The following is a 7,480-nucleotide window of genomic DNA, read 5'->3' on the forward strand; positions in this document are numbered from 1 at the left end:
GAGGGGTAGACATTCTGGGCCAGTGGGGGGTGGGAGTGGGTGGGAGGGATGGGTCACAGTCTTTTGGTGGTGTGAATGGTGTTTATGTACACTCCTAGCAAAATGTAGACATATAAATCAGTAGTTAATTAATATGAGAGGGGGAAAATCAATTGTTTTTCTCAAAGTTTCTCAAAACACACACTGAATCTTTTTAATATATAGGCTGTGTATTTGATATGCGGACTCTCTCAAAAGCCTAGACCAAGTAGATTAGAAGCATCCAATAGCACAGCTATATACAAGATACTGGATACTGTACAACAAACCGTAACAAAAGGACTTTTCAAAGTTAATCCAATTACCAAATATTGGCTTTGTATGTTAACTCTCTTTTCAATCACCAGGTTCCAGATGCCATCAGGATGCTAGCCAGGCTTCCCTGGATTGAAGACCCTACCAATGTGTCCTGGAGCTCAGCTACACCCTACTAAGGAAAGAGAGAAGCAGACTGGGAGTATGGACCGACCAGTCAATGCCCATGTTCAGTGGGGAAGCAATTACAGAAGCCAGACCTTCTACCTTCTGCAACCCTCAACGACCCTGGGTCCATGCTCCCAGAGGACTAGAGAATGGGAAAGTTATCATGGGAAGGCGTGGGTTATAGAGATTGGGTGGTGGGAATTGTGTGGAGTTGTACCCCTCCTACCTTATGTTTTTGTTCATTAATCCTTTCTTAAATAAAAAATTTTTTAAAAAAATAAATAAAAAAAATAATAAAAGCATACTCAAAGCATATGGCCAAGGTGATTTATCACAAGCATCTAGAATTGGTTTTGCATATTATCTCATCATATTGTGTTAGTGTAACCAATATATAATTTTACTAAAATAATATCATCTATTCAATTTCTATCATATATGAGTTCAAAATGTATCAACTCATGTATAAAAGGTCTATCTCATATGATAAATATTGTCAAATGAAACGTAGTTCAGGAGCCAGGTGGTGGCGGACCTGGTTAAGTGCACACATTATAAGGCACAAGGTGCTGGGTTCAAGCCCCTGGTCCCCACTTGCAGGCAAGAAGCTTCATGAGTAGTGAAGCAGGGCTGCAGGTGTCTTTCTGTTTCTCTCACTATCTCCCCTCTCCTCTCGGTTACTGGCTGTCTCTATCCAATAAATAAATAAATATAATTTAAAAAAAACATAGTAAAAAAGAAAAGTAGTTCAATGATATAAATGTGGTTTGTAAACTGAATAATATTATTAATTAAATAATTTACATTATAGCATATGAAAGTTTTAATTAATTCCCATTTTGCCCATGTCAGAAATAGCTAAATACCTGTGGAGAACACTATGCTCAATAGAAAGATAGCATATTCTTAAAAAATGTAACTTGTAAATTGATGTATGTAAGGGATCATAAATAAATAAATAAATATATATATATAGGAAATAATAGGCAATAAGCAATTTTAATAAATGATTGGAGATTATGAAACAATGAGCCCCATTGTAAGTTTTATTTAATTAATATACTTTGGCTTCTCAACTCAAATAAACCATAACTCTGAAATTTATGTTAAGCCTTATCTTTAAATAAAAGTTTACTTGGGGTTGGAGAAATGATTCACTGGGCTGCAGGAAAAGTGCCATTATTGCAACTTAGATTCTAGCCCCACATGGGAGATGGAGTGACATGAACAATGTCACTGGAAAAAGTTCCAGTGCTATGATGTCTCCTTTTCATACTGTCTCTTTATTTCTCTACCTGAATGAAAAAGAAACTCTCAGTGGTGAAATTGTTTATGTGAGAGGCTCAAGTTCTACAAAAACAATAATTTATTTGCATGAGAGAAAGAGTGGGGGGTGGATAACACAAAGTATTGCTCAGTCTGGGTTGGTTCAGCGGCAGAATTCCCACTTGCCAAAGCACTGGTAAGTTAAGGCATAAGATACAGTACCATGATTGAACATGGGACCTTAGATACCTCACACATGTAAATTTGTCGCACTACTATTGTGTTTTTTATCTCCCCAGTCCAATTATTTTCTTGACCTTGATCTTATTTATAGCTTTATAGTGATGGCTATATCCTTAAATGTACATATGTGTCCTGTGCTAGAAATGTATTTATACAACTTGCTTCCTTTGTTCAACCTCCTGTTATTAACATTTTCAATTTTGTATCAAAAGTAACTTAGTATTTTCTGTTAGACTTTCAGTGTATGAATGTGCTGTAGTTGTTCTACATTTCACTGATAACACATTGACTATTTTAAGAACCATATCTGAAGCAATGTCACTATGAATATTGCTGCCTATGTTTCTGTGTCTATAGGTACACATGGGTAAATTTTTATCTAAATTTCACTTTTAGGAGTGAGGTCCTTGAACTATATTTGGTATATTTTAAATAAACCAAGACATTTCCAACTAAGGGGGCTCTAGTTATATAATGGTAGGTACAAAGCAATATAGTTAAGATATAAAGAATGGCAATTAATTGAATAGTGATATACTTCAAAGAAACACAGATTACCTTTGAATTTTCTATGTCTCCTCCCAGCTCTCTTTGCCTTTTCTCACCCACAAACATAACTATAACACTGGGTTGTGTGCTTATCAAATTGCTTTCAGCTTATTACTGACATTATTTCACTGCCTGTATGCGACTTACTCTTTTCTCCTCCTCCTTGTGCTGAATAACACTCTTCCTGCTGGCATTAGCTGGACTAGTCAGCACTGCTCAAGAGAGTAATTAAACAGCAATAAATAAAACACTGCTACTACACCTCTTTCAGCAGATTACACAGATCTGCCTTTGTGAGAGGCTGCTTAATTCACATCATTGACTGAAGTTCAAAGCACCAACTCTTCCTACTCTTCATTTTGGAGTTTGTGTGTGCGAGGTGGGGTGGGGGGGAGCAAGGGGGTAGACTGTAGAGGGCCAGGTCAGCAGATAAATAGAAAACTAAAAGTATGTGAATTCCTTGTAAAAGGCCTGAGGAAGAAAAGATTAAAGTAAAAGAAATGTCTTTTAATGTAAGACCAGTAAGAAACATCTAAGAGAAAAAAAAATGTGGTCCAGGAGGTGGTGCAGTGATAAAGCTTTGAACTCTCAAGCATGAGCTCCCAAGTTCGATCCCAGGCAGCACATGTGCCAGAGTGATGTCTGGTTCTTTCTCTCCTCTTATCTTTTTCATAAATAAATAAAATCTTTAAAAAAAAGACAAAGAAAGAAAAGTCTAAGAGTGGGAAAATAAAAACTAAAAAGAAAGGACACAAGTCCTAAATAGTTAGTGGATACTATCAGATGGCAGAAATAATTATCCCAACTGTAATATCATCACTGAAAGACTAAATCATACAATAAAGCTCCAAATTTTCAAAACAAAAAGGGGAATATGAGCATTACTCTCCCGATGAAATTTAATCATACTATTTTAACCTTTAAAAATTTTTTTTCTTATATTTATTTTATTTATTCCCTTTTGTTGCCCTTGTTGTTTTATTGTTGTAGTCGTTGTTGGATAGGACAGAGAGAAATGGAGAGAGGGAGGGGAAGACAGAGAGGAGGAGAGAAAGATAGACACCTGCAGACCTGCTTCACCGCCTGTGAAGCGACTCCCCTGCAGGTGGGGAGCTGGGGTTTGAACCGGGATCCTTATGCCGGTCTTTGTGCTTTTAACCACCTGCGTTTAGCCCGCTGCACTACAGCCCGACTCCCATACTATTTTAACCTTAGTTTTTTTTTTTCATGGATAACCCTCTGACTGGTTGGCATTATGGTCAAGAGGGCTCCACAGCACAGATATACTTGAGTCAAATATTTAAAAAAGATAAGATCCGTTATTAATGTTTGAGTTATTTTTTGCCTGTGTATTTACAGAAACATTGCAGAAGCGCTCACAGATCTTGGTGACCCTGTAACAGCAGACAGTGGCCCTCAAGCCAACAACATCAAAGACTGAAGATGGAGTACCTGCCTGACCAACACCCTATCCAAGTGCATGTATTCAAATTACATAAAAGAAAAGTGGGGTTGTAGGGGGCTAGGTCATGATTAAATGCTGGAAAATCTTTTCTGACACAAAGCACATAGTAGAATCTGTGAATCAGCTATCAGAGGACAGATCTTCCATGGCACTGCTGCTCTGCGTTAAGAGGTCAACATCTCCATGTCCTAAGTGCTGTGGCGATGTGTGCTGCTGAAACAGCTTTTAGTGTGCTACGTGCTGAAGCTCACAAGATCTTTGAGGGTACATGCAGTAAAGGACACCACCGTCCTATGACCTTCTCCCAGTCTAGATTAGGGAATGAGAAAATGTCTCAAATCCATAAGACAAATAATTACATAATTGGGTGGAGGATCCAAATTCATGGGAAAGTTTGCCAAAATTTGCTATATATATCCCTAATAAATATTTTCAGCGTTCCATTTCAGGCCACTACGTGATTGGTTTGAAGGTTCCCTGATCTAGAGTGTTTTCATTTCCCTGCCTTCTTTCAACCCCCCCTGGGAGCTACACTCCAGCAGTAGACAGCATAATGGTTATGCAAATAGACTCTCTTGCCTACTACTACTACTAGCGTTTGCCCTTCTTCCGTAGCCAGCCAACAGCATCAGGTTGAGCCTGATGTAAAGTTTTGAGACCTCCTTTGAATCTGGAGAGGTGGCAGTCATTGACTATGTGGGTCATAGTCTGTCTGTAGCCGCAGGGGCAGTTCGGGTCGACTCTGGCTCCCCAGCGATGGAACATAGCTGCACACCGGCCATGGCCTGTTCAATAGCGATTGAGGAGGGCCCAATCATAACGTGCTAGGTCAAAGCCGGGTTGACGCTCGCAGGGGTCTGTGATGAGGTGTTTGTTCTTTACCTCAGCTGACTGCCAACTCTGTTTCCAAGAGACTGGAACAGAGAAGTTCAGTGTAGGCGTAGGAGACCAGACTGGATGACGAGACGTCAAGCGTTGAACAGGGTGGGCAAAGATATCTGCGTGTATTGGTTGTCCCAGCTTCAGTCACCTGTACCACCATAAACCCTCCCCCCCAAAGCATTTTGGGGTTGCTTGAACTGGCTAAGTGCTTTATGCTCTCTCTCCTTTTAATTAATATGCTATTAATCAGCAGATCTACCTTATGATTACACTCTAGACTTTTAGTATATCTTAGGTTCATCTGTACAGTCAGTATAAAAGTGGGCATATAGTCAATTTTTATTCTATAATATGACTTCATATATCCTATAACAATATGATTTGGTTTACTATATTCTATAATTTAGTTGTACATTTACATGAACTATGCTATTAAATTATATATATATATATAGATAAATATATGTTTAATTTTGCATTCTGTCACATGACTATCACAAGTTAATAATTGTCTCTAATATACTTAATAAAAATCAAGGTGGAAATATGAAATTTTTGCACAAGGTCTTTAAGAATGTATTCATCAGGGCTGGGATAATGCGCACCAAGTTGAATATACATGCTACAAGGCACAGCACCCAGTTTCAAACCTCTAGCTCCCACTGACAAGGAGAAAACTTCTCAACCAAGCAATGAAGTATGACTGCAGCTCTCTCTTTCTCTCTCTCATTCTCTCAAACTCCTTCCCTCCCTTTATATCTCCTACTTCCCTCTCAATTTCTCTCTATCCAATAATTTCTTTCTATCTAATAATTTTTTAAAAAGAACATATTAGCCAATATGAGAAGTCATGTCTTTAGTTAGCAGTAGAAAATTATTACAACGAACTGTGCCTTTCAATTTGACTGTTCAACGCACACTTGCTGATATGCATATGAGGTGTATAAAATGAGGTATAATAAGATATTAATTTTTGCCCCTTTTGAACCACCAAAATCACTTACTGTAATGGACACTTTCACATTATTTGGTTTACTTTGACTATCCTGTGATAATCATTCTTTAACAATTCTTCTATAATTCTAACAACACAGCCTGAAAAATATTTAAGGATTACTTGTTATTTTTTTTTATTTTCCCTTTTGTTGCCCTTGTTTTTATTGTTGTTGTAGTTATTATTGTTGTTGTTATTGATGTCATCGTTGTTATATAGGACAGAGAGAAATGGAGCGAGAAAGGGAAGACAGAGAGCGGGAGAGAAAGACACCTTTAGACCTGCAACTCCCCAGCAGATTTACCTATACTATACATATAAGATAGATTAGATAAAAATTAAGAAAAAAAACAAAACTGTGTGAGATAGTGTTGGGTAGTATGCCACCTCCCCCTGGCTTCTGCTTAACCATATGCCTATATAGGGATTTACTGATCCAAAGCTTTGGTCTATTTACATAAATCACTTTTACATAAAGCATTCCAGGGCATTGGTGGTTCAGTGATAGGATTCTCGCCTGCTCCACCCCCTCCTTGTCTCACCCTGATCCCTTCTTTGTCACACCCTGATTTTCACCAGTCACTTTTCTCTCCACCCTCTCTATATCACATCCTGTTTCCACCCTACTTGGAGAGTATAAAAACAGCTGCTCTTCTGATTAAAGACACTTGGAAATTGCTTTCCGGCTCCGAGAGTTCCAGAGTGTATCTCCTGTGGAAGTTGGTGCAGCACGAGTTCCTGATCCCTCTCCCACACAGCAGCCTAGATCAGCTCCAGTTGAGTTCTCTCCAACCCAGAGAGCACTAGCTTGGGAAGAAGTACCCTCAGGCTATCCCGGCAAGATAGTAAGAGTTGATCAAGTTGTCCCAAGTCAATAATATTAAATAGTATAATATAATATAATAGTCAATAATATTAAATAGTCAATAATATTAAAAAGACAAAATAGGTGATAACATACAAAGACAGATATAATACAAGGGGCTAGTCCATCTGAAGATATAAACCTCATCAATACATATATATCCAAGATGGGTTTACCCAAATACATAAAACAATTACTAACAGATCTCAAGAGCTATACTGGAAGTCAAACAAAAGTAATAGATTTTTTTAACAGATCACTTAGTAGAAGGGACAGATAATCCATAAAGTGTGTGTGTGTGTGTGTGTGTGTGTGTGTGTGTGTGTGTGTGAAAATAATGCTTTTAATGAGGAAATAATTGATGATAAACAGAGAAACTTCCATTTTAAATACGATGAGTACACATTCTTTTCAAGTTTACAATCTCAAGGTCTGAGCAATATGTTAGGATACAAAGTAGTCTTAATGAATATGTGCAGACTGAAATTACAGGAAACATCTTTTCTAAACATAGTGCTATGAGACCAGAAATAAACAAGAAAAGGAAATGGGGAAAATTGCAAATGAGTAGAAACTAAAAATAAATAAATAAATAAATAAATAAATAAATAAATAAATATGCTTCTGAATAATACCTGTGTCAATAAAAACTGATCTGGAGAGCAATTAAAATAAAGAGACCAGTTATCAGACGCAATTGGTTGCAGCAAGATTACAATGAGAGGGAAACTGACACTAACAAAGAAGAAAGGTC

The 7,480-nt window shown here is 37.6% G+C and overlaps 1 protein-coding gene across 1 annotated transcript in view; it reads right to left on the reverse strand.

Annotated features, from left to right (window-relative positions):
* Positions 1–427: 427 nt before the first annotated feature.
* The window catches only part of OSTN (osteocrin), a 388,295-nt gene continuing 381,242 nt past the window's right edge, over positions 428–7,480 (reverse strand). Inside the window, exon 6 of the transcript XR_009551679.1 lies at positions 428–454. The gene's annotated coding sequence lies outside the window, so the exon portion shown is untranslated. The remainder of the gene's footprint in view (positions 455–7,480) is intronic.

The sequence above is a fragment of the Erinaceus europaeus genome, chromosome 9 (assembly GCF_950295315.1).
Source record: "Erinaceus europaeus chromosome 9, mEriEur2.1, whole genome shotgun sequence".
Taxonomy (NCBI): Eukaryota; Metazoa; Chordata; class Mammalia; order Eulipotyphla; family Erinaceidae; genus Erinaceus; species Erinaceus europaeus.